The sequence below is a fragment of the Phyllobates terribilis genome, unplaced genomic scaffold, assembly GCF_046119375.1.
Source record: "Phyllobates terribilis strain yellow unplaced genomic scaffold, ASM4611937v1 Scaffold_5__5_contigs__length_657084704, whole genome shotgun sequence".
Taxonomy (NCBI): Eukaryota; Metazoa; Chordata; class Amphibia; order Anura; family Dendrobatidae; genus Phyllobates; species Phyllobates terribilis.
The window spans coordinates 218845428-218873208 of record NW_027362765.1 but is presented as its reverse complement, the minus strand read 5'-3'; the positions used below and the strand labels follow the sequence as shown (position 1 = coordinate 218873208).

General features: G+C 45.2%; 1 protein-coding gene across 4 annotated transcripts in view; it reads right to left on the bottom strand.

Moving 5' to 3' along the window:
* PTPRT (protein tyrosine phosphatase receptor type T) overlaps positions 1-27781 on the bottom strand; it is a 526727-nt gene that overhangs the window by 257592 nt on the left and 241354 nt on the right. The window lies entirely within an intron of this gene.

Below are 27781 nucleotides of genomic sequence, written 5' to 3'. Positions count from 1 at the left end.
AGCAGAGACCCTGATTACAGTGATGTGTCAACTGCTGAGCTGTGTTTTGCTGTTTCAATACAATCAGTGTTTTATCAGCAAGAGATTCTCACTACATGACAACTGGTCTTACCTATCCTAGTTAAACTATGCCCCTTCACTGATCATCAGCTTTTTGTCACTATACAATGTACACATAAAGTTGTAGTGTGGGCAGGGTTATCACAGCCAAACAACTAATCTCTGCTAGAACTGCAGCAAAGAAAACTGTAACTATATCGTAACTGTTATCGTTAACAATTATCGTACTGTACACAGTAAACTAAATTATACATAGCTGGAATCAGGGTTTCTGTCCCTACCTCGTTTTGTTGTCACATTACATAATAAAAACCTGTTGACAGATTCCCTGTACAGGAATGGTAATATTTATTGTGCTAATATGTGTTATTTTTCTTCCATTACATATTTGAGATTTTTTTTCAGAGTAAGCACTTAAAGGGATGGTGGTCTGAAACACAAATGAATTTTCATCCTATTTAATGTTATAATCTAATGTATTTACTTTAATTAAAAAATCCCTATCGTTCTCTCACTATGCTAACTGGTTTATTCTATATTTTTACTACTTCCTTCTTTGATGATGCTTTGTGTGAGTGACGCACCCCTGGGCCTTCGTCGCGCGGCATCGCGCGCACGGGAGCTTACCCGGAGCCGGATCTGTTGAGGGTTGTAGTCTCGTGGCGGTGACCCGGTCCGTGCCCAGGGAGTCAAACTGAGCGGCGATGTATTAGCGGTAGATGTTGGACGACTACGCCACCCGTTGAATGCAGCGAAGGAGCTGCCGCTGCAGGGCAGACCGCTGAGGCCGGTGGTAGGATTGTGCAGCGTGATAGTATCACCCCCAACGGGAGGGGTATGGCCTCAGGGCAGCCGACATGGATGATGGGGGTAGCAGGAATCACTCAGAGACGATGCGGTGTAATTCAGGGTCTTTACTGGTGATAAAGATAGACCCTCCCGGAGTACTGGCTAGCGATCGGGGCCTGGTCAGTCCTTGAGCAGATGGGATCTCCCCTGGCCAGGCGGAGTTGTAGGCCTCCCAAACTGACTGTACTCTTCTGGCTACCTTGCTAGAGGCGGGTATAAGTAGCCCACGTCCCTGAGTGTACCGTGTGGTGCTCACCCGTATGGCCGGTGACTCGGGGCCTTCTAGTGGCGTCCGCTCCACGACGGCGGTACTGGTCCCACGCGTGTGACCGTGCCTTCGGGTTTCTTGGCCAGAGGACCTGAAATCCCCTGCCGGGCGGTTTCTGCTGCTGGGTAAAGATTAGTCCCCACAGCCTCGGACTCCGGGTCCGGTGATAGCTTCTCAGTCAGGGCGAGCTCTGCAGCTGCCAGCCCCTGACTCCTTATAGCACTGCTCCCACAGAGCTCCTGATGTTCTTTTCCTAGATCTGCTTCTCTTCTCTGTCTCTACTTCTTCTCTACTCACTAACCCTGCCTCAGCCCTAGGTTTATATAGGGGAAGTCCTTCCCCTCCCAGGACTGGGCAGGAGGTGTGGCATGCATAGGATTCCTGACCAAGAGACCTCCCACCTGCTCTCAGACATAACATTGCTGTTACTGTGGAAACCAGACCCCTGGGGTGCCACATTCCCCCCTAGTGAAATTTAGTACTCCGGGACTAAACATATTTTTAAACATAACAAGGTATAAACAATAATAGTACAATAAGAAAAACATATAAAGATGGTCACGGCGTGTCCGCAACCGGGTGCAGTTTTTGAAGAAAAGCAAGGTGTCCATTTCACCAAAACAGGGAGACGTAACCAGGTAGGGGTCTGTCCTGCCCCGAGTCCTTAACAGTCTTTAGTCCATTCCTAGGTTACGCTCCAACCATGTACAAGGATTCCCGGTAAATCCACCAAGGACTCCTATAAATAACTAGAAACACATAATTATACACAAGCAACAAGAAAAACAGGTAACCACAAATAAAACAATTTATACACTTCAAATCCTCCAACGTGCGGGTAACTGGCCTCTAGTGGCCCTAGTGGACCTACGGAGCTGACTGTCTAGCCCTGAACTACAGGGTGTAGGAGCTGTCAAGGGTAAACTGGGCAGCTGTCTACCGGCTCTTTGGCTCACTAGGGGTACGGCAGGCTCACTATAAGCAGAGGGTTGATCCTCCTGTTCTGCTTGTGTGGAGTCTTCTGCCTCCTGGACCGGCTGCTCTTCCAGCTCTACCTGTTGCTCCGTAGGCACTTGGGATGCTGGTTGGAGGAACGTGAGGACGGGTACCACAACTGCACCATTGACTTGAGTCCAGGATCGAGGGAAGTCCCCGAGCACAGTACTAACCATATCTTCCCTTTCCTCTACGGGTCGAGGGTCTTCTTGCTCTCCTTCTGGGTTCCGTAGCTGTTCGGGACACTTCTTCAGGTGATCCCGGGATACAATGGCTGTGTTTTCCCCTCCGTCTTTACTGATGGTACAAACCTTTGGGTTGTCGTGGCTTGAGGGCAGTACGGTGTACGGGTCCTTCTCCCACTGGTCGTCCAACTTGTGGAGCCGTCTCTTCCTCTTCAAGACCTGCTCTCCGGGTACCAGGGGAACAGCGGGAGCATACTGGTTGTAATTTTTCTCTTGTCTTTCCCTAGCGAGACAGAGACTTCGCTCCACGCTCTCCTGTACTTTCCGGTACTGCTGCTGCCTCTCTGTGTCCCAGTCTGCTTCCGGTGAAGTGTCCTCGGGTGTCAGGACTCCCATCTCCAGGTCAACAGGTAGCTTACCAGGCCTTGCCCTCATTAGGTAAGCCGGGGTACAGTTGGTGGAACCTACAGGGATGTAGTTATATAGGTCCACCAGGTCGGGCAGCTTCTCAGGCCACAGACTGCGTTCTTCCAGGGGCAACGTTTTCAGAAGATCCATTACCACCTGGTTCATTTTCTCACAAAGTCCATTAGTTTGCGGATGATAGGGTGTCGTCCTTATCTTCCGGCAGCCATACAGATTGCAGAATTCCTGGAAGACCTCCGCTTCAAAGGCAGGTCCCTGGTCCGTCAGCACTTGGTCCGGGTACCCGTGTGGACGGCAGAAGTGCTGCTGGAAGGCTCTAGCTGCTGTTTGAGCTGTTAAGTCCTTAACGGGGACGACAACCAAGAACCGGGAGTAATGATCCACAATGGTTAACGCGTAGACGTAGCCACTTCTGCTTGGGGTCAGTTTTACATGATCCAAGGCTACCAGTTCCAACGGCTGGTTGGTGACAATGGACTGAAGGGGGGTCCTCTGGCTGGCACGGTCCTTCCTTCTTAGGTTGCACGGGCCACAGTCTCTGCACCACCTCTCGATGGTTCCCCTCATGCCTACCCAGTAGAACCGCCCGCGCAGCAGGAACTCCAGCTTCTTCCATCCGAAGTGTCCAGCCCCGTCGTGGTATGCCTCCATCACCATGGCTGCGTCTCTTCGTGGCACCACTACTTGCCAGATTAGTTCATGCGTCCGGGAGTTAACCATTCTGCGGCACAACTTCCCCTTGTAAAGGAACAGTCGACTCTTCTCAGCCCACAGTTGTTTGGCTTCCTCCGGAGCGTCTGGGTCAAGGCGGGCATCTGGCTGAGTGAGCATCTCCTTCACCAGTCGGACGGCAGGGTCACTGTCTTGCGTTTCCTCCCAGTTGTAGTGAGGCAAGGGGTTAAACGTAGCGGCTTGCTTACTCCTTACCCGATGGGAATACTGGATAGTCCCATGACGGTGGAACGCGGGGAGTTCGACTTCTTCCAATCCCTCTGGATCTTCTCCTACGTCCGGTAGGTTTGGCATCCTGGACAGGGCGTCCGCGTTGGTATTGGAGCGTCCTGCCCGGTATTTGATTGTGAACTCGTAGTTGGACAGACGGGCCATCCATCTCTGCTCTAGGGCACCGAGTCTTCCCGTGTCCAGGTGTGTCAACGGGTTGTTATCCGTGTACACGGTGAACCGGGAAGAAGCGAGGTAGTGCTTAAAGCGTTCAGTGACTGCCCACACCACTGCCAGGAACTCTAGCTTAAATGAGCTGTAATTCTCAGGGTTTCTTTCGGTGGGTCGCAGTTTTCGACTGGCGTAAGCGATTACTCGTTCTTTCCCCTGCTGGATCTGGGACAGTACGGCTCCTAGCCCGATGTTACTTGCGTCGGTGTAGAGGATAAAGGGCTGGCTGTAATCAGGGTACGCCAGGATTTCATCCCCCGTGAGGGCCATCTTCAGCTGGCGGAAGGACTCTTCTTCTAACTTCTCCCATTTGAAGGGCGGCTTCTGGTTCTTGGCCTTCCGGGACTGGCCTATCAGGAGGTCCTGCATAGGAGCTGCCTTTTTGGTGAAACCGGGGATGAATCTGCGGTAATAGCCTACCAACCCGAGGAACTGCCGCACTTCCTTTACACTGGAGGGACTTGGCCATTCCTTAATTGCGGTGATCTTATCAGGGTCGGGAGCCACTCCGTCAGCGCTCACCACGTGTCCCAGGTACTGCACCTTTGGTTTTAGGAGGTGACACTTGGAGGGTTTTACCTTTAGGCCGTAGTTTGCCAGAGCTTCGAACACTTCCGCCAGGTGTTTCAGGTGGTCCTCATAAGTCTTGGAATATACGATGACATCGTCCAGGTACAACAGGACCGTCTCGAAGTTTCTGTGGCCCAGACAGCACTCCATTAATCGTTGAAAGGTTCCTGGTGCGTTACAGAGTCCGAACGGCATGCAGGTAAACTCGCTAAGTCCCATCGGGGTGGTGAATGCGGTCTTCTCCCGGTCCGCCTCTGCTACAGGAACCTGCCAGTACCCGCTAGTGAGATCCAAGGTAGAGAAGAAGTTAGCAGATCTTAAAGCAGCCAAAGACTCCTCTATCCTTGGTAAGGGGTACGCATCCTTGTGTGTGATACGGTTGATTTTTCGGTAATCTACACACATCCTCATGGTGTTGTCTTTCTTTTTGACTAAGACTAGTGGAGCTGCCCAGGGGCTACAGCTATCCCTGATCACCCCAGCCTCCTTCATGTCCCTAAGCATCCCCTTGGCGTGTTGGTAGTGTGCAGGGGGTACGGGTCGATACCTCTCTTTTATGGGAAGATGGTCTCCCGTGGGGATGTGGTGTTCTACCCCCTTGACTCGCCCGAAGTCTAACGGGTGTTTACTAAACACTCTCTCGTACTCTTGAACCACCCGATAGACTCCCTGTCTCTGGTGTGAGGGAGTGGAGTCAGTACCCAAATGTAGTTGCTGACACCAGTCCTCCATTGTTTCCTTAGAGCCGTTACTTTCCTCCGGGGAAGATGGAGGCAAGGGTTCTACGGACTGTATGGAATTTTGATTGATGGTATACAATTTGGCTAGCGTGGCATACCGGGGCAGGTACACTTCCCTCTTCCCGATATTTATTATGCGAACGGGCACCCTCCCATGGCGTACATTGACCACCCCCCGTGCTGTCAAAATGGTGGGCCTACTGTCTGAGTAAACTGGTTCTACCATTGCCTGGTAATCTCTACCTCTCAGACCAATAGCTGCCCGGTACCAAATCATCATTTCACTTTTTGGGGGCATGGCAATAGGAAAAGGGTCACACATTCTTACGCTACCAATCTCACCACCGGAGAGTTCTATCTGTTGCCGTCGCATCAGTGCCCGGATCTCTTTCTGGAGCACTCGCTGCTGGCCGGAGCTGGCGTTCTTGGCAACCTGCTGTAAAAGGAAAATCACCTCTGCAAGACAATTTTCAATTACATTAGTTCCTAGAGTTATCTTTGGGTGACTCTCGCGCTTGTCAATGTCTACAATGATCAGTCCCTGTGCCGCCAATTCGACTCTACCGATTTTAATGGTCACCTCTTTAAATCCAATCTGTGGCACGGGCTGACCATTGCTGGCGATGATACTCAAGTCGTCGTCAGGGTAGCGGGTGATATCCAAGTCATTCCAGTACTGCTTGAAGAGCACGTACGGGATAGTGGTAACCTGTGACCCGGTGTCCAGTAGGGCACTCATGGGGATGCCATCCAGTACCACGGGCAAGACTGGACGTCCTCCCACATATTTGTCGCGCCAGTTCGATGGGCCTGATGATCTTTTTCCTGGGGTTTGGCCCTCTACCCCAGGTTGTGCCAGTTTAAAGGACAGTACCTTGCCATATGTCCGGGTTGATTGCAGCGGCAGATGGGTTGTCCGTCCTCGTTGTATCGGTCGCTGGGTCTTCCTCTGGCCGGTGGGGTCCTCCTTGGTCGACGCCACGGGATGTCCTCCGGTCCGGATGCCAGCTGGATCTTCCCTGGAGTGGAAACCTGTAAAGACTGCACAGTTAGGGTTAGCGCGGCAACGCTTTTAGCTAGCTCTTGGACCTGATGGTGCAGGTCTGGAGCCGGGTCATTGTTCAAAGCCTGCGCATCAGCTCCCACAGGCCCTGCCGACAAGGGTGCCGCCTCCTGGTGGTAAGTGGTAGTGGGGCGTCTGTGGGTCACAACGCCACCTGGTGCCGGTTCTCGGAGCACCCGGATGGCTCTGTCCTTGAACTGTGCAAATCCCAGATGAGGGTCCTGTAAGGCCATTGCCCGCAACTGGGTTCGGTGGGCATTGCAATATAAACCCTCTATAAATTGTTCAGTCAACAGCCTGTCCTCGTCTCCCACGCCGTCAGGGTCGGTCTGCTTAATGGCTCTCAGGGCCTCTTGTAGGTTCAGGGCATAGTCCCTTATACTCTCATGTGCCCGCTGTTTGCACCCGTAGAATCTAAGCTTGATCTCGGCTGAGGTGCGGGTATCAAAGGTGTCCCTCAGCCGGGTTAGTATCTCTGCGACAGTCCTCCTCCCAGGTGGCCAGGACTTTACCTCCCTTTGGGCTGCCCCGGTTAATTGGGCCACCAGGATGCTCACTTTTTGCTCCTCTGTGAGGGGATACACCTGGAAGAGGCTATCCAGCTTTTCTCTAAAGTCATGCAGGGTATGTGACTCCCCTGAGTACTGGGGTAGCCAGGCTGCCCCCGGGATATAGGGCATGGTGAAAGGCATGACCGCAACAGCGGTGGCGCTGGCGGGGGTTGAAGCGGTGAAGCTCTCCTCCGTATCCGACATCCTTCTCCCCCCTAGTGGACCGTGGCCTACCTTGCGATGATCCTCTTCCGTAGGCCGCGGCTCCGCAGTGGATCGTCAGGGTTGAGGACCTTCCGTCGCGCTCCTGTGACGTCGGCGTCTGCTGGGCTCCTTCCAGGACCTTACGCAACGTCCGGACGTGAGGCAGGGCTTCAGTTTCTCGCGCGCTTTCGGAGTCCACGCCCCTCTTCTTCCCGCGCGGCGTCCTCAAGATGGCGTCCAATGGCGGGAAAACTCCACGGCTGGCGGTAAGAAGGCCGAAGATGGCACCGAATGGCGGGAAAACTCCACCGATGGCGGGAAGGAAGCGGAAGATGGCGCCGGATGGCGGGAATCTTCACCACAGGTCAGTTTGAACAGTCTTTTTCAGGCACGCAGTACCCGGTGGTTGCGGGCACGTGATCCTGCCGACTACGCCAAAAGTTGACGCACCCCTGGGCCTTCGTCGCGCGGCATCGCGCGCATGGGAGCTTACCCAGAGCCGGATCTGTTGAGGGTTGTAGTCTCGTGGCGGTGACCCGGTCCGTGCCCAGGGAGTCAAACTGAGCGGCGATGTATTAGCGGTAGATGTTGGACGACTACGCCACCCGTTGAATGCAGCGAAGGAGCTGCCGCTGCAGGGCAGACCGCTGAGGCCGGTGGTAGGATTGTGCAGCGTGATAGTATCACCCCCAACGGGAGGGGTATGGCCTCAGGGCAGCCGACATGGATGATGGCGGTAGCAGGAATCACTCAGAGACGATGCGGTGTAATTCAGGGTCTTTACTGGTGATAAAGATAGACCCTCCCGGAGTACTGGCTAGCGATCGGGGCCTGGTCAGTCCTTGAGCAGATGGGATCTCCCCTGGCCAGGCGGAGTTGTAGGCCTCCCAAACTGACTGTACTCTTCTGGCTACCTTGCTAGAGGCGGGTATAAGTAGCCCACGTCCCTGAGTGTACCGTGTGGTGCTCACCCGTATGGCCGGTGACTCGGGGCCTTCTAGTGGCGTCCGCTCCACGACGGCGGTGCTGGTCCCACGCGTGTGACCGTGCCTTCGGGTTTCTTGGCCAGAGGACCTGAAATCCCCTGCCGGGCGGTTTCTGCTGCTGGGTAAAGATTAGTCCCCACAGCCTCGGACTCCGGGTCCGGTGATAGCTTCTCAGTCAGGGCGAGCTCTGCAGCTGCCAGCCCCTGACTCCTTATAGCACTGCTCCCACAGAGCTCCTGATGTTCTTTTCCTAGATCTGCTTCTCTTCTCTGTCTCTACTTCTTCTCTACTCACTAACCCTGTCTCAGCCCTAGGTTTATATAGGGGAAGTCCTTCCCCTCCCAGGACTGGGCAGGAGGTGTGGCATGCATAGGATTCCTGACCAAGAGACCTCCCACCTGCTCTCAGACATAACATTGCTGTTACTGTGGAAGCCAGACCCCTGGGGTGCCACATGAGAATCCCAGTACATGCTGGGATACTCAGACAAAGGGTCATCAGAGGACAGACATTGTGGTCACTGCTACAGCCTCTGCCACCTCCCTGAAACGAAGTGTCATCAGTGACACTCGTTTCAGGGACTTGGGTACTCCCTGAAATGGGTGTCACTACATGGACAATAGAGCAGGGACTGGACTAGTGTCTGCTCTACTGAGCATGCACTGGTTGTCAATTCCAACAGATGCTCAATTGATTCTTGATACTGTGCAGTATGCACAGTGACAATGCGCTCTCTCGCTGACTCTGATCAGAAGTAACGGCAGGAGAGCGGACTGTCAGTGTGCGTTGTAAGAATACAAATTATTTGTAGGGCGGTACTGGTCTCTGCACGTTGGGTATTCTTACAATGCACACTGACAGTGCGCCCTCCTGCTGGCTTATTATTTCTGATCAGAGCCGGCAAGAGAGTACACTGTCAGTGTGCATATTGCACATTGACAAGAATCTACTGAGCATCCGTCAGAATTGACAACCAACGCATGCTCAGTAAAGCATGCGTAATATATACAATACATTTTAATTTACAATGGTGAACGTAAATGTAAGACTTTGATAATTACAGGATTCTTGATTAATTGAAAGCGCTCACTCTTTGTAATACACAAACTGTTAAAAATACTATGCTAACCAGCATTGAGAGACAGGTAAAGAGCAAGCTGCAGTCATGGGATTCTTAAGTGTCAGTATTATAAAAGTACTTGTGCTGTACAACTTGTATTCAGATAGCCAAATTACCCTGAATGTTGAACTTGGCCAGGGGTGTCGCTAGCATCAAAGATCCGGGGCTCCAGCCCCAAACTTCTTGGCCGGAACCCCGGATCTCCTGCGGGAAAAAAAAAATCTCTGAACTGACACCGCTCACCCCTCTCTCTGTCCTGCTCTCCGGTCGTCATTCCCTCCCTGCACTCACTAGTGATGTGTTGGTCGTGAACGATTTGACACAAAGAGACGGCTCCCTGCTGTGACTGATGGGAGCCGGCACCCCAGTGAGAGCCACTAACTTCTCTAAATGTCTCTAACTGGGCATAAAATCGCGGTGTTCGGTGGTTGTAACTCCGCCCACCCAATCCAAACTCTGCACACTGTTCAATTTAATTGTCTAATCGTGAGTGGGCAGAGTTTTGTCATGGGTGGGCGGAGTTTTGGCTGTATCACAGTCATTTTAAATATGTGTTCATCTATGGTGATAAGGTACCTGGATGTAAATGTTTATTTGTGATACTGCCTGCGTCTCATCTGTGCTGTGGTTCTTGTATGGTCTGCATTCTGATTATAACGGTTAATAACAATTCCCAGTATCACCTTACCATTGTTAAGAACATTCTGGGAGTTGCAGGTTCATGACATACATTTTTTATGGGGCTAACTTGATATTACAACTGATCGTTGTACTAAGCCTAGTTCTTGTATTCAAGTACTCTTGGTTCTGGTCATGTACTCATGTACTTATGGTGGTTCTGGTGATATATTAATTTACTGATGATGGCTCTGGTGACGTAGTTAAGAACTGATGGTTGGTCTGTTGATGTATTCATGTACTGATGGTGGATCTAGTGATGCATTTATGTACTAATTGTGGTTCTGGTGACATATTAATGTACTGATTGTGGTTCTGGTGACATATTCATGTACTGATGATGGTTCTGGCGACGTATTCATGTATTGATGATGATTCTAGTGATGAATATATCACCAGAATCATCATCACTACATGAATACAGCATCAGAACAACCATCACTATCACTACATGAATATGTCACTAGAACCATCAGTTGTAAATATGTATGTAAAACGCAGCAATATCAAATGTGTATTTTTTTAAAATTTTCTCATTTCTATTTAGGTAGTAAGCTCGGTTCTACTCCCGTATTTAGGCAGTAAGCTCGGTTGTGCTCCCATATCTAGGTAGTAATCTCAATTCTGCTCCCGTATCTAGCCAGTAAGCTCGGTTCTGCTCCCGCATCTAGGCAGTAAGCTCGGTTCTGCTCCCGTATCTAGGTAGTAAGCTCGTTTCTGCTCCCATATCTAGGTACTAAGCTCAGTTCTGCTCCCGTATCTAGGCAGTAAGTTCAGTTCTGCTCTTGCATTTAGGTAGTGAGCTCGGTTCTGCTCCCATATCTAGGTAGTAAGCTTGGTTCTGCTCTCATATCTAGAGAATAAGCTCTGTTCTGCTCCCGTATCTAGGTAGTAAGCTCGGTTCTGCTCCCATATCTAGGTAGTAAGCTCGGTTCTGCTCCCATATCTAGGCAGTAAGCTTGGTTCTACTCCCGTATCTAGGTAGTAAGTTCGGTTCTGCTTCCGCATCTAGGTAGTAAGCTCGGTTCTGCTCCCGTATCTATGTACCAGTCACCGTTATTTTTAAAACCTGCTATCTCTACTGCTTTATTGCAGCAGCCAGGGATAAGCAGGCTAAAGATAGGCCACCACAAGTCGTGGGCTATGGCTTTCTAATTGCCCCCCAGGCTAAAATTTGCCAGCCAGCCCCTGATGCCGACACAGTTCTCCTAAACCGCAGACCGCTATAAGCCTGCAGCTTACGAGACTTCAGCGTACCCACGCAGGCGGTGCGATGATGTAATTGCATCGCTCCACCTCTGCAGGTCCGTTACAGAAGACAAGGAGACAGAGGCTGGGGTACCAGGAATCAGGATTAGGTGAGTATAGTCCGCAAGCGACTTTTGACTAACATCCGCACTAATGCGTACCTCCCACTCCCGGCTCCAAGACTTCTCCCGAGCCGAGCTGCACTTATTCTTTTGAATGCTCTACCCCAACAAATTAGGACGAACCACAACTTCCACAGTTTTAGGCGCTCCCTAAAAGCACACCTGTTTAGGGCATCCTATGACGTTCCCTAATAAAAGTTCATTTATATTTTTATAGCCCATTCATTATTTCTCCAAACATAAGTCTCCGCCAAACTCTACCGAACTCAAGAGCACTACAAATACTGGCTGGTGATGACCTTATGCAGTCTTTATCTATCCCTCATCCCTTCAAGATGGCTGGACCATCATTGTAAATAAGCCCCTGCACTTTGTGTCATCCCCACATCATTATAGATTGTAAGCTGTTACGAGCAGGGTCCTTATTATTTTTGCTTTAATTATTATATTATCTTTAACTATGTTACTTATGACTGTTGTATATGAACCTCTGAATTGTAAAGCGCTGTGGAATATGTTGGCGCTATATAAATAAAGATTATTATTATTATTTATTATTATAGCGCCATTTATTCCATGGCGCTTTACATGTGAAAAAGGGGTATAATACAAGAACAATTACAATAATCTTGAACACAATGTGACAACGACTGGTACAGGAGGAGCGAGGACCCTGCCCGCGAGGGCTCACAATCTACAAGATTATTATTATTATTATTATATAAGGGGCTGTGGGGGCCATAATACAGCATATAAGGAGCAGTACTCATTATAGGTTCGCACCGCCTGCTAGTATGGAGCTTAGGTCAGGAGTGAACAAAAGGGACCGCAGGATAACTTACAGGCAGCGAGGCCCGCAAAGGAGAAGTGTGGCGCCCCTGAGGGTTTCGGTCGCCACAAAGGTACTGCATCTCACCCAGAGGTGTGGTATCTCACTTTCAGGTAAGGAAGGAGTACAGCTCAGGACCCTAACACCTGCATCCAACACATACCCGCAGTGGGGGTAGGGCGAGATTGCTCCTAAGGGAGAGCACAGTCCCGGGTCCCTAGCTGTTGGGAGGGGCTATGTAGTGGGTGTGGGTGGAGAAAGCAGCTTAGGGGAGAACATGAGAGGAAGATATATATAGAGAAGCCATCTTGTTTAGAGAGGACAATCAGAGAGTTCAGTCAGAGGAGGAGAAGTGGAAGGAGCAGGGGCTCTGCAAGAGCTCCGCTCCAGAGCGGGCCTGAGGAGAGGCCCAGGACTGAAGGAAGAGGAAAGGGAGCAGGAGAAGGGCTCCAGGAACATGGAAGGGACCCCAGGGGTACGGGCAGTGCTGGAGGCCACCCGTACACCCGAATCTACCAGGAGGTGGAGGGGTCAGGCCACACAAAGGGGACCGGTCCCTCAACTAGCATAGCACTTTATGTCTCAACTAGAAACCGGAGGCTGCAGTATTTCAAGTCCTGTAGTCAACAGTCCATATCAGTCTCACCAAGAAGGTAACTATAGAGGACCCAGGGGACGGAACAGACGTCGTCCGACAAGGCCCGCAGGTACCAGATTGGGACACTTGGTATGAGGTGCAGCGAAACGGCCAGAGAGAGAACACACAGAAGGGGGTCCCGCTAAGTACTCTGGAGATATCTGAGGGTGGACTGAACCCCTCTCTGAGTAAGCGCAGCACGACGAGGGAAGTTACCCTGGTACCTGTAACTTGGACTGCAACAACCGTGAGTAAAGACCTTGAGGACTGAACCCAACTGTCTCTGTGATTATTAGCTGCGAGATCACCCCTGCACTACAACGCCCAGCATCATCTACTTCACTACTACATCTGCACTGCCCTGGAGCTAGGCTCTACCTGTGGAGAGCCACACCAGCTTGGCTGCACTAACATCAGCTCCAGAGGTCCTGCTCCGCAGCGGCGGCTCCACATAGCCGCATACCACAGGTGGCGTCACGAACTGTACATAAAAACTCCATTAAATTCCCCTGTAAATATTCCCCTTTTGAATGACCGCCCTGGGTCATGGACCGGGTCACCGCCACTGTGACATCTCCCCAAGCAACGACCGGCCCAGCACCGAGTACCCCACGGCTCAGGGGGCGCGTCAGAAACGCAGCAGACAGGCCTCCAAACCCACCTGATGGGACGGACTCCGATTGCTTCCAGGCTGACCGGACCCTCCTGGACCTAGTGACCAGTGTCCCGGACTAAACAGCTTTTTCTGCAGTAAAGGTAACCGGACTGCATTCCTCGTGTCTGTCTTCTTCTGCGCCTCCCTGCAGCTGTGCTACCACTGCAACTATCATCACTGCTGCCGTCCTGCTCTCTGCACCCTGTTTCCCCTGCTGTCATCCTTCATATCAGCTTTCTCAGTCTCTGGGGGTCTGATTCGCCTGTGGGAAGTGTTTCATCCCAGCTGTTATACCATCTATCCCCCTAGGGTCTACACAGCAGCGATGGTTATCCCTGACCAGTCACCACAGGTGGCGTTACATAAAGATTATGAATCCCCTGTAAATACTCCCTTCATCTGCTCGGCCAGGGCCACGGAGCTGGGCCACTGCCACCGTGACCTCCCTGGAAGACTGCCGGCCCAGCTACCGAGTACCCTAGGCCCTTACGGCAGCTGCAACTGGTGTCACAAACAGGATTTACAGACCCCATTAACCGGGTCCTGTGTGCCACAAAGACTGTATATAACTGTATAAATCTCAGCCATTACTGTAGCACATGCGGAGTTAATGATATGTGGGGTGTCCCATCATGGGCGGAGCCTCAGAAACGGTGCCAAAATAGGCCCCTCCCACTTGCATAGACTGTACCAGAGTTGTCTGTCACTCAAGCTGAAAGGTGCCAGCCTTCCCCTTTGTATCATATTGAGGGGGAAGGATTGTCGCCTCCCCCTGCAGAGGGCTGTGTGATCCCATCCATCGATCCATCCCAGCTGCTGCAGCTCTGTGAATACAACACAAGTGTGAGAAGCTGTGCAGCAAGAGTGCGGCTGTACAGTGACCAGCAGAGCAGTCTCGGTGACCGGCGGTGCAAGAAGCGACGACATGAGCATCCGGAGCGAAGGCAGCCGTGCCGAAACGCACGTCGGGTCAAGTACGAGTGAGGAGCTGTTATCTGACCACTGTGGGTGTAAGTACATGATCCGGATACATTACTTATTGTATGAGCTGTCATTTGGAGACCTCATTATCTACAGTGAGTGTCTCTGCTCATAGTCGAGGTGTCATGTTTATATTAACTTGTTGCTTTGGGCAAATGCCTTTATACTAGATTCCACACTGGACAGAGTTTTCAAAACTATGTGGTTTCTCCATTAACCTCCTTATGAGTTACCCTTTCATGATTTGCATTGTGGTACATTATTGTGCTCATAGGTAATTCACTCATATTGGGCAGTGCACATCTTCTCTAAATGATGAATAGATATTGCTCCTCGTTGTCTTGCTCTTCCATTGTTTTTATATTGTGTGTTTCTGAGTGATCCTCATTGTTCATATTTAATTAATGTTTTTCAATAAAGATTTTGCATTTTCATGATTTGGAACGTCTCTCCGAAGATTCTTGTTCTCTTTTGTTTTCATTTTTATCTTGCTTTGGTTGTCCCTACTATGTGGATTCATAAGTCCTATCTTGGGGTGTTGCCAATTTGGGTTAAATTTATTATCCATCCCATTTTTCCATGTCTTGTGCCATCTATTATATATACAGTATATATGGTTGTGGGGGCCATAATACAGTGTATAAATGGCTGTGAGGACCAAAATACAGTAGATTAGGGGCTGGGGGCCATAATACAGCATATAGAGAGCTGTGGAGGCTATCATACTATACTACTTTCTATGGAATACTATTATTTTTAGAGGCACTGTGTCTTTGTAGCATTAATTGATGGAGTTGTAATCATAGTAATAACATAAATTTTGAAGTATTGGAGTCACTGTTCCAGGCTTGAAGAGCAGTCAGGTTTGTGCAGGTTGGGAATAGATGGAGACAGTGGCTGAAATATGAGAAGTCAAATGTGTCTTTGTTGTAATCTCTGCAGACGAGTCCTGGCAGGAGAAGTCGTTATAACGGTCGGGGCCAGATGCAAAAGACAAGAAAAGTACATGACTCCATCAGAAAGAACGTCATCTGTAAGTCCCTATACTGCATATACAGTATCTGTACTGTAATCTCTAATATGGTTGGCAGGACTGCTATATACCACTATATTGTCAACGTATGGTGGTAATATCAGTCTTTTTAAGCATTTTTTTAAAATTTAGTAACAGTTTAATGCATTTTAGTCATTATGTAGTGATAGGTGTATGGCAGTATTATTGGTGTTTGTATAGTATGTTTTGTAATGCAGAGGTAATGGTCATATTATAATACTATGTAGTCACTGTGTAATGGTAATTTTAAAGGATGTTGTGTAGCCGTATTATTTTGGCCTTGTATAGTAGTAATTTTGATAATATTGGTCTTTGTATAGTGTGTTTTAGGGTTAGCAACAGTGGAATATTGTAATTATTGTATACACACTTGGTCAAAATTGTTGGTACCCCTCGTTTAATGAAAGAAAAACCCACAATGGTCACAGAAGTAACTTGAATCTGACAAAAGTAGTAATAAATTAAAAATCTATGAAAATGAACAAATGAAAGTCAGACATTGCTTTTCAACCCTGCTTCCACAGAATTAAAAAAAAAATTAAACTCAAGAAATAGACCTGGACAGAAATGATGGTACCCCTGAAAATAATGTGACAAAAGGGACATGTTAAATCAAGTTGTGTCCACTAATTAGAGGTGTCTACAATCTTGTAATCAGTCAGAGGGCCTGTATATAGAGCTACAGATACTCACTGTGCTGTTTGGTGACATTGTGTGTACCACACTCAACATGGACCAGAGGAAGCAAAGGAAAGAGTTGTCTCAGGAGATTAGAAAGAAAATTATAGACAAGCATGTTAAAGGTAAAGGTTATAAGACCATGTCCAAGCAGCTTGATGTTCCTGTGACTACAGTTGCACATATTATTCAGAAATTTAAGATCCATGGGACTGTAGCCAACCTTCCTGGGCGTGGCCGCAGAAGGAATATTGATGACAAATCAAAGAGACGGATAATACGAATGGTAACAAAAGAGCCTAGGATAACTTCTAAATACTGTAGATTAAAGGTGAACTTCAAGCTCAAGGAACATCAGTGTCAGATTGCACCATCCGTCGTTGTTTGATCCAAAGTGGACTTCATGGGAGACGACCAAGGAGAACACCATTGTTGAAAAAAAATCATAAAAAAGCCAGACTGGAATTTGCCAAACTACATATTGACAAGCCACAAAGCTTCTGGGAGAATATCCCATGGACAGATGGACAAAAATGGAAGTTTTTGGCAAGGCACATCAGCTCTATGTTCACAGACGGAAAAATGAAGCATATCAAGAAAAGAACACTGTCCCTACTGTAAAACATGGAGGAGGCTCTATTATGTTCTGGGGCTGCTTTGCTGCACCTGGCACAGGGTGTCTTGAATCTGTGCAGGGTACAATGAAATCACAAGACTTTCAAGGAATTCTAGAGAGAAATGTGCTGCCCAGTGTCAGAAAGCTTGTTCTCAGTAGCAGGTCATTGGTCTTGCAACAGGATAATGACCCAAAACACACAGCTAAAAACACCCAAGAATGGCTAAGAGGAAAACATTGGACTATTCTGAAGTGGCCTTCTATGAGCCCTGACGTAAATCGTATTGAGCATCTTTGGAAAGAGCTGAAACATGCCGTCTGGAAAAGGCAACCTTCAAACACGAGACAACTGGAGCAGTTTGCTCATGAGGAGTGGGCCAAAATACCTGTCGAGAGGGGCAGAAGTCTCATTGGCAGTTACAGGAATCGTTTGATTGCAGTGATTACCTGAAAAGGTTGTTCAACAAAATATTAAGTTAAGAGTACCATCATTTCTGTCCAGGCCTATTTCATGAGCTTAATTTTTTTTTTAAATGCTGTGGAAGCAGGGTTGAAAAGCAATGTCTGACTTTCATTTGTTCATTTTCATAGATTTTTAATTTATTATTACTTTTGTCAGATTCAAGTTATTTCTGTGACCATTGTGGGTTTTTATTTCATTAAACGAGGGATACCAACAATTTTGACCATGTGTGTATATGTATAGATGCTCTTTTAAGTGACGGGGAGGTTGTATGGGGATACATGTACTTTGGGGCTTGGGCCCTGAATCTTTTAGGACCTTAGCAATGTCCCTGGTCTTGTCAAATAACTTCTGCCATCTTAGATGAACAAATATTTTAAGAATAGCTTCCCTACTGATTTTCTATAGGCACATTAAAGAAGCACTCCCATTAACCCCTTTCCGACCTTGTCAGGGTTGTGCTAGGGTTAGGGTTGTGCTAGGGCTAGGGTTAGGGTTGGGCTAGGGTTGGGGTTGGGCTAGGGTTAGGGTTGGGGTTGTGCTAGGGTTAGGGTTGTGCTAGGTTTAGGGTTGTGCTAGGGCTAGGCTTGTGCTAGGGATAGGGTTCTGGTTGGTCTAGGGTTGGGGTTGTGCTAGGGTTAGGGTTGTGCTAGGGTTAGGGTTGTGCTAGGGCTAGGGTTAGGGTTGGGCTAGGGTTGGGGTTGGGCTAGGGTTAGGGTTGGGGTTGTGCTAGGGTTAGGGTTGTGCTAGGTTTAGGGTTTTGCTAGGGCTAGGCTTGTGCTAGGGCTAGGGTTAGGGTTGGGCTAGGGTTGGGGTTGTGCTAGGGTTAGGGTTGTGCTAGGGTTAGGGTTGTGCTAGGGCTAGGATTATTCTAGGGCTAGGGTTGGGGTTGGGCTACGGTTAGGGTTGGGGTTGTGATAGGGTTTGGGTTGTATTTGGGTTGGGGTTATATTAGGGTTGGGGTTAGGGTTGTGTTGGGGTTGGGATTTTTTCAAAAGGAAAGAAAAAAAAATGACGACAATATGGAGACTTGACAAGCTTGAGTCTCCGCCCAATATGTTTTGCAGCTGTTATACAGCCAAAAAAACCTCGCGGCGATTGCCTGTAATGCACGAGCGATCCCCGCAAGGTTTTTTTTTTTGTGTGTCTAATAACCGTGAAACATGCGGGGCCTCGAGCATGTCACTTGAGCACCCGCGATACATGGTGCATACCCAAGTAACCGATGCAAACTCAAGTAGCGAGCACTTGCGCTCAAGACTAATTCAATATGACGACCTAATGTTATCAAATTCTGTGTCGTACCTTTGGGTTCAAAATGTTCACTATACCCCTTGATAAAATCCTTGAGGGGTCTGGTTTCCAAAATGGGGTCACTTCTGTTTTTTTTTCACTGTTTAGGCACATCAGGGCTCTCCAAACGCAACATGGCGTCTGCTAATTATTCAAGCAAATTTTACATTCAAAAAGTCAAAGTATCGGCTTACTCAGGAGAAATTGCACAACAAATGGTATGGTGCAATTTCTCCTGTTGCCCTTATGAAAATGCAAAATTGGGGGCTGAAAAACATTTTTGTGGGAAAAATGTGAAAATTTTATTTTTACGGCTCAAAGTTATTAACTTCTGCGTAGACCTGGGAGTTCAAGGTGTTCACCACACATCTAGATAGTTCTCTGAGGGGTCTAGTTTCCAAAATGGTGTAATTTGTGGGGGGTTTCCACTGTTTAGGCACATCAGGGGCTCTCCAAACGCAAAATAACGACCACTAAGGATTCAAGCAAATTTTACATTCAAAAAGTCAAATGGTGCTCCTTCCCTCACGAGCCCTGCCGTGCGCCCCAACAGTGTTTTTTCTCCACATATGGGGTATTGGCGTGCTCAGGAAAAATTGCACAACAAATTTTGAGGTCAATTTTTTCCTGTTACCCTTGCAAAAATAGAAAAATTGGGGTCTAAATAACAAAATAATAATTTTTGTAAAAAAAGTTAAATGTTCCTTTTTTTTCCCACAAAAATTCCTGTAAAGCACCTGAAGGGTGAATAAACTTCTTGAATGTGGTTTTGAGCACCTTGAGGGTGCAGTTTTTAGAATGGTGTCACTTTTCGGTATTTTCCGTCATAAAGGCCCCTCAAAGTCACTTCAAATGTGATGTGGTCCCTAAAAAATGGTTTAGTAAATTTTGTTGGAAAAATGAGAAATCGCTGGTCAACTTTTAACCCTTATAACTTCCTAACAAAAAAAATGTAAAGTAGACATGTGGGAAATGTTATTTCTTAACTATTTTGTGTGACAAATCTCTCTGATTAAAGGGCATGAAAATTCAAAGTTTGAAAATTGCTAAATTTTCAAAATTTTTGCCAAATGTCTGTTTTTTCACTGCTAAACGCAAGTAATATTGAAGAAATTTTACCACTATCATGTAGAACAATATGTCACGAAAAAACAATCTCAGAATCAGGGGGATCCGTTGAAGCGTTCCAGAGTTCTTACCTCATAATATGACAGTGGTCAGAATTGTAAAAAATATCCTGGTCATTAACGTGCAAACCACCTTGGGGGGTAAAGGGATTAAAGTTTTTATCATTTTAATTTGTTGCAGGCATCATATAGCAATGTGTACTTATAATTGCTCATTTTGCCCTTCTACCCAGTTAATTGTTCTGTTTTCCATTAGGTCTATGACATCACATGATTAAAAACTGAATAGCTGAATCCTTCTAAGCTCTATGTAGAAACAGGAAGTCAATTTTCTCTGCACAAGTCATGACTCATGAGTCATCACTGTAAAAGTCTATGAATGGAATGGAATGGAACAGCTAGGTCAGGAGTTGAAGAAGGGAATGAGTCATGCAGGGACAAGATACTTCCTGTTTCTACATAGAGCAGAGAAAAGAGAAGAATTAGCTGGGCCGAAAGGCAAAATTAGCAATTGTAAGTAGTACACAGTGTTATATAATATGATGATTTTAATATCCTAAGAGGATAAAAATTTTAACCTAATTTATTGTGAATATGAAAAAATAATAAAAGTGGTGAGAACCTGAAAACTTTTGGCAACTAGGTGCAGTAATTTAGCAGGTGTGAATAAAAAAAAACAGGCGCACTGCTTCATATAGTCAATCGATAAAAAGGAATCCAGCTAGAAAAAAGTAACTGTGAGAAAACCCTTTTTTTGGTATAGGTCCCAATTCCTAAGGCAGTCTAATATTCATTCTATGTACTTAAAGGACTAGTAAGGGGAAGGGGAATATCCTCTGTATTTCCTAAATGGACTCTGACATGTCCAGAGATGCAATTTAGCTGCTGATATAGAGGTAATCTGAAGATAAATTGTGTTTAAATCCAGTTTGTCTGGCTAAAGGGAGAAAATGAAGTTTTATTCTCCTTGTAACTGCTCTGTCCAATCATCGGGGCAGTGCAGGGGAGTGATTTCCGTCACTGCTCACTACACAGAAAGCGCACTGTAATCACCCCCCTCGGCACTTTGATTGACAGCCTGCTCTTCAGTGTGAGTGCAATGTGTGTACACAACTAGCTGTCAATCAATGTGCCAGAGAGTGATTATAGTGTGGTCACTGTATAGTGAGCAGTGACTGTAACCTCTCCCTACAATGTCCATGTGCCTGGAGTGAGCGGTAACTGGCAGAATATAACTTTTCTCCCTATAGCTGCCTAAACAGGTTTAAAATGCTGTTCATCTGTAGGTTACCCCTATATCTGCAGATACATAGTGTTTCTGCACACATCAGGTTCCCCTTTAAGAGTAAATGGAACAATTATGTTTTGTGTCACCAAGTAATGAATTTAGATTTAGATGGGCTTAGTAATATATTGTAGGTAGTGGGCATGATGTGGTGATTTTTTACATAATAGCAATACAAATCTTAATAATCTGGCATTATATTATGTATGATTCTCATCTTCTACAAATGAAGAATGGTTTAATCAGACTTGTACACCTTCCTTTTTACTGGAGCATTGTCTTCATCCGTGATTGAGTACAGATAGAGGAATTCATGCCTAACATTTATAACGCCAGCAATAAATTAAACTTTAACAAAAGGGCCTGCAGATCTCATCTTTATTGGTTGAATGACTTCATAGGACAAGTGTGATAGATTAATTTAATCTATTAACCCCTTCACGAAAAGCGATTTTTCTAATTTTTGCACTTTCTTCCTCCCCTTCTTCCAAAAGTCATAGCTTTTTTTTCCGATCCCTATACTGCATAAAGGCTTGTTTTTTTACAGGTTGAGTTTTAGTTTTGAATAACACTATTTACTTTATAATGTAATGTACCAAAAAACAGGAAAAAAATACAAGTTTGTTTTTATGGCTTTTAACATGCAGTAAAAATTACTTGTCAATATGATTCTTAAGGTCTGACTTTTATGGACATGACAATACCAAATATGCTTATATTTTACTTTTTTTATTTCTTTGTTTTTTTTTGACTGGGAAAAGGGAAGTGATTTTAAAGCACACCTGTTAGCAGGATTGTGCTCAGTAAACTACATACACTGTCAGGTGGGTGCCATTATTGTGGTTGTTGTGTAATCTTTACTTTCAGTTTGGAGATAATGATATGCTCATGCTTTGAGGCGACCTGTGGGGTGGGCTCTATCTGGTGCTCTGCTTACATATCCATCTGTATGCTCTTATGACAGGTCACTGATCGTTCACTGAAACTGAAAGCAAGGATTACACTGGACGGATTTCATCAACCAAGGTATCATTTTAATCAGTGTAATGTAGCCCACCTGACAGTGTATGCGGTTTACTGAGCACAATCCTGCTGACAGGTGCGCTTTAAGCTATATATTTTTTTTATTTTTTAAACAGTTTCTATTTCAATTTTTACCTTATTTTCTGGTCGCCTTAGGGAACCTGTGATCATTTGTTCACACTAAGTTGTCTATAGTGCGTTTGGGGGTTCTGTCTAAACCACTTTACGTTTCTGAATTAACAGACAAGTTCAGACATTAAACACCGCTCATGTCATTGCAATCTATGGTCCCATCAAGCATCCATCTGAATCATGTTTTTAGGGTGATTCAGGTGGAACCTCTAAGCACACTGCAGAAAACACTTATATTATATTCCTATACTAAACTGAAGTTCTCCTATGATGCCCAGCCACAGACTAGGCTTTGTGGAAGGATTAAAATGACTGTCAAGGACCTCCCCTCCCGTGAATGCCCTGGTAGCTCATTGACACCCTATTATTACATTGTGGGGATACTGACATAAGCTGTTGCAAGCACACACTGCAACACTGCCATTTAACTGCTGATGTCAGTGATTGACAGCAGCATTTATGTGGTTAAGCAGCAGTAATCGGAGCTCACTTCAGTTGCTGCTGTTAAAGGCAGATGCCATCTGTTTGACACAGCTGGCTTCTGCTGGGCATGGTGGGAGCTCAGTTACCAAGTTTGCTTCATACACCTCCTGTGCCCATGTGACATAAATGTATGTCATATAGTTGAAAAGGGGTAATATTCCTCATAGAAGATTTGACACTTGCCACTTGTGTCAAGTAAACTGTTATTCTATATGACAACTACTATATGGCCAAGCCTCTATAATTATGAAGACCACTTTTTTCTATTTGTCCTATTAGAGACCACAAGCCAGTAAAAAACAGCTTAACTCAATCTGTAGTTTATTAGATGGTTGTCCATTTGTTTTGTATTATGACTGTTGCAGGAGAAATGTATGGCCAACTGCTGCTTCCCTGGCTATAGTATTTAATTTTAGGCGTTCTAAAGTTTCGCTTGACCTGCCTGACCAGCCTTAATTTATTGTTTTAATTTGTTCTCTTCATAAAATATACCTTTAAATGAATGACGTAAAGAAACAAATGACAAAACAACTCTTTATTATGCATCAGCTACATGAACTCCAAATCTTACATTTTTACTGTCCTTCCTTATCAAAGGACTACCTCCAATTTTTCTCCCACAGGGTAGCTGTCTTGGAGAGAAACAAGTGTATGTGGCCCTCATACTGCAGTACCAGATACGATAAGTTGATATCGGGAAGAAATCTAGAATCCTATTGCTTGCTTGGATTTTCCTGGTTATTTCCACCCTGACCTAGTATTACAGAGTTAGTACCTAGCAGAAAAGAGTTGTATTGCCTGCGTCTCTTCTATTTCACTTCTTGTATTCTCGTAGCTAGAGTTCCATATGGCACAATATTGTGATACCGCCCATAATTTTGACGTTTTTTTTTTTTTAGAACTTAATGAGAGAAAGAAACTGTTTGTCATGTGATAATATCTTGTTGGGGCTGAGTGACGTCTGTCTCTTTGTCCCAGCTGTGGCCCCACCTCGGGGTCTCAAAATTAAGAGCAAGTTCACAGATCCTAACTTTATCCCAGGGGATTTCCACATGGCCAAGCTCTGTAAAGTGGAAGAACCTTCCTAGCGGCTAACGATCCTTCAAAGACTGTCACTGTATCACAGATGAGACAAATTGACTCTTTCACAACTTCTAGTATATATTAAAGCTTATATGTTAATATATCCATGAAACATCTCATCACATAACTCAGCCTCACATGTCTATTTTTCTATTAATAAATCAGGAAGCTGCTCTACAAGTCTTCTCCTGGTTGACTGTACTGCGTATGATAAAGCACGCTCCTATTTTCTATCTACTTAGCATCTAACTGTTTAACTCATAATTATTCATACCCAGATAAAATGGCTGCATAACTCATAGAGGTGGACGGTGACACAGTTCTGCAAGCTGAATATGAATGAATTCACAACTAGCATGATAAATCTGACGGATGATTATGCTTTTCATTTATGGTACCAAGTAAACACAGGCAAATCTTTAAGAAAAAATCCAATGCTCATCATGAAAATATCTCTTTTCAAAATGTACTATTAAAGGGATATTCTAATGTTATTAAATAGCTTTAGTTAGTTAGCCAGCATGACAGTAAGCAAGTTTGCAAAAGACTTGTTTTTTCTATGTGCTGAAGTTCTCCTGCTATGAGAGCATTTGTCATACATTGTTTACGGTTCATTGCAAAGGAGATTGATCACCAGAGCCTGGTTCAATGTGTGTGGTAGTTACATTCTAGGCTGAGTTAACTCTTGAGATCCTAGTCAGCTCTCTGAAGCCCACTGATTTCTATACAGTAATTAGCTGCTCACCTCCCTCTCAGACCTGTAAAATCTCAAGCAACACCAGTTCTCCTAACCACTTCTCACTTGATCCATTCATTTGTTCAAATGCCCTGCTATCTGTATAAGCAAATATGGTCACAACAGTGTAGACTTCAGAATAAGTCATTGACTGACTTGAATGTGTCACATTAGCATTTTAAGCTCAATAGAAGGACAGCTACTGAACCAGAACAGTCACTCAAGAAAAAGTACCCCACAGCCCTAGAAACAAGGAAGTGAAGAGACCGGAGAGCTGTGTGGTGCTTAATACAAATATTGAGAATAACCTACTTGAAGGTATGTGGTCATAATGAATGCAGTCCTCTGATATTATACAAAAGGACTCATCGTTCTATGTATTACGTGGCTGGCCATTCATTCGAATAAGAAATCAACATAAGAACATAAGGTCTCAATAAAATAATTTTCGAGCATGTGAGTCAACCAAACTAAAGGGGATTGCCCCCTTTATTTTGACAGATGTTTAGTGGTCATGATGTTGTGGGACTTATTATATAAGTAATATATAAGTCTTACAACTTATCCTTTTAGTGCAGCTCTCTTCACAGATTGCACAGTTCTCCTGTTCTCAAAATGGCAATTATTGGGGGTGAATGTGATCAGATCAGGCCATCCTCCTTCAAAGGAAAAACATCTTTGCTATGCACAGTGTTGAAGACTGTTGTGTTCAGGTTGATTGGCAGGTTTGATCACATGCTACTCCGTCAACCGATATTTTCTATACAAGAAATATACAACCTGTGAAGAGGGCGGCACTAGCAAACAGGAGATGTTTTACAAAGGAGAAGAAGAAGAACCTTTAATACCTATATATACCTACATATAAAATCAAATCCCCAACACATTTGTTAAAATAAAGATAAAATGGACAATCCCCTTATCTGTAAATCTTGAAACCAGGAGACTAATTATACCCTATACTGGGCATCTGGGAACCTATTATATGACTCCCAAATTGCCATGCTTTAAAGGGCTGCGTCTTATTTGGACATAGCTAATGATTTATTTATATCCGTCGTATAATAGAGCAATATGGTATTCCTCTGGGAGAGTGTATTTGACTTGTTATAGAAGGAAAGTGTAATAATGTGTGCAAAGAACAGTAAAGGAGATGCATTTCAGGCAGAGAAAAGACTCTGGACCGCATTATACAAGCTAATTATATTGGTCTGTATTATTTTTTTCAAAGGTTGTACACAATATTATGCTGAAAATGCCAGATAATGTGGAGAAAAATCCTATGGAAAAACCTATTGGGCAATCTTTAGTCATATTTTTTTTTATATGAGCTTGGGGAAGTATCATATAATGCCAACACATTTCACAAAGCTTGCAAATAATGAACAAATATAAATAGTAAAGAGAACCTATAGGGACAATATCAGTACTGAAACTAGTGGAATAGCTGTAAAGGTCCTATTACAACAATAAAAATGATACCAGCTTTCTAGAAATTCCGCAAGCTTGTGATGAGAAGTCAAGTTTTGAATTCAAATGTGAAATAATTCATTGGGGGCTTGTTAATGCCTTCTGGGTGTAGTGACACACACCCAATGCACTTCCAGGCTAATTTGCATATAACTTAAAAGAGTAATTAAACTTTATTTTTGTTTAATTACCCTCAGACATTGCACCGTTATGAATTTTTGTCAAATAATTCATTATCTTATTTTACTACCGGTACCTTACCTCTCAAATGCTAAGCTCCAGGGTGCTGTGTTAATGTCCAGTTTTTTTGCATTTGTAGAAGCTTTTTTCAACGGCTAATCGGCAGATCCAAATAATATATTCACAAAATCAGAGAACAAAAATTTCCCTGCCTGAGTGGGGTGCGGGAAGTGATGCAGAGAGGCTCAGAGATGTAAAGTTCCTTACTCTGATCGTTTGAATATGAATGAATTTTGCTGAGCAGCAGTTGAAAGGAGCTTCTAAAGAAACGTGAACTGAAACAACGCAGTGTTTGGGAGACAAGAAGGCAAAATAATATAATGCAATTTCTTACAATAAAATCAGATCTTTGCAATGCCCTGAGGATGGTTAGATTAAAAAAAAAATGTCAGTTACGTGTTAAAGCTCGATTTCTCAACCGTGGCACTTTAGAAACAGGTATTATTTTTATTTTTTGCACAAGGACTTATACAGCCATGCTAATAGTTTCAGTAGTAAAATAAAACTGACAGGTTCTTTAATAATGTAAAATAATACTAAATGTGTTGGACTGTGTTGGCAAGCTTACAGTTTAAAAAGGATGTGGGCAATGAGAGAATAGGTGCTACAAGTCCTACTTGTCCAGTGGATGAGCCATGAACGGAAAATAAATCGATTTGAATAACTAATCTGTATGAGGGTTGAAAATGGGTCCAATATCCTATTACAAAATGTAAACGGTTTGCACCAAGTTTGGAAGTTTACTATCTCTATAGGGTGGGGGGACAACTACGTGATTAATGGGTGTCCCACATCTGGGACTCCTACTCATCCAGAGAATGGGACTCTACAGAGCCCCATCTACATGGAGCGGATATCGAACATGGGCACTTGCACTTCATTCATTCTCCATGAGAGTGCCAGCGATAACAGAGTACACCTCTAGGCTACCTCTTGTGGCTCTGCTTGCTACTTACTGTCATTTTGCGGCTAGGGTAGGTCAGGTCCCAGTGGTTTGACATTAATGAAACAATTGTAGCCTATCTTAAGGCTTGATTAATGTTTTAGTCTTGAAGACCTGTTTAATGCTCTGCTGTCTGTAACTAACATAATACAATTTTTACTAATCTCTAGGTAAATCTATTACCAATCCTCTCTACCTGTGATCAACATTGCCAGGACTGAAGTGTTAGATTAAATCTAAAAGACCATAGGAGGGCTGTGAAAAAATGAAGACAATAATAATAACACACAGTTGGATATTCAAGATGGAAGTGAGAAAGCAGCAGGAGGGATGAAGGTTTCTAGATACCTGCTGGGACACAAACACTGTCTAAAATAAAGACAACAGGGTCCCAGAGAGACAGAGCAGTAGGAGACAACCAGGAGAAATGTAGATCTAGGTGATGCTCAGTAGGAGCCAGTGTAAGAAAGGGAATTCTATAGATAGAAGTAAATGCTTAACACCAAGTAAAGACAAATTCCTCTTAAAGAGAAGAATCAATGTACAGTGAGATACATTGAGAATTATTCTGTAGAGGGGAAATGTAGAAAAAAAACAATATTGTAAGTATGTCAAGAGCACCAGTGGGACATCACTTGTAAAGGAGAGTAATAGTTAGATTACAACTTTATGAACTGGATCTAGAATTCACATTTACCATTGTTCGTTTCTACAAGTAAATTGGAATTTTAATGTTAACTGCAAATAAGAAATAAAAGGGCTATTCCATGACTAATTAGGGATGAGGAGGTTTTCTGAAAGCAGCAGACAACTC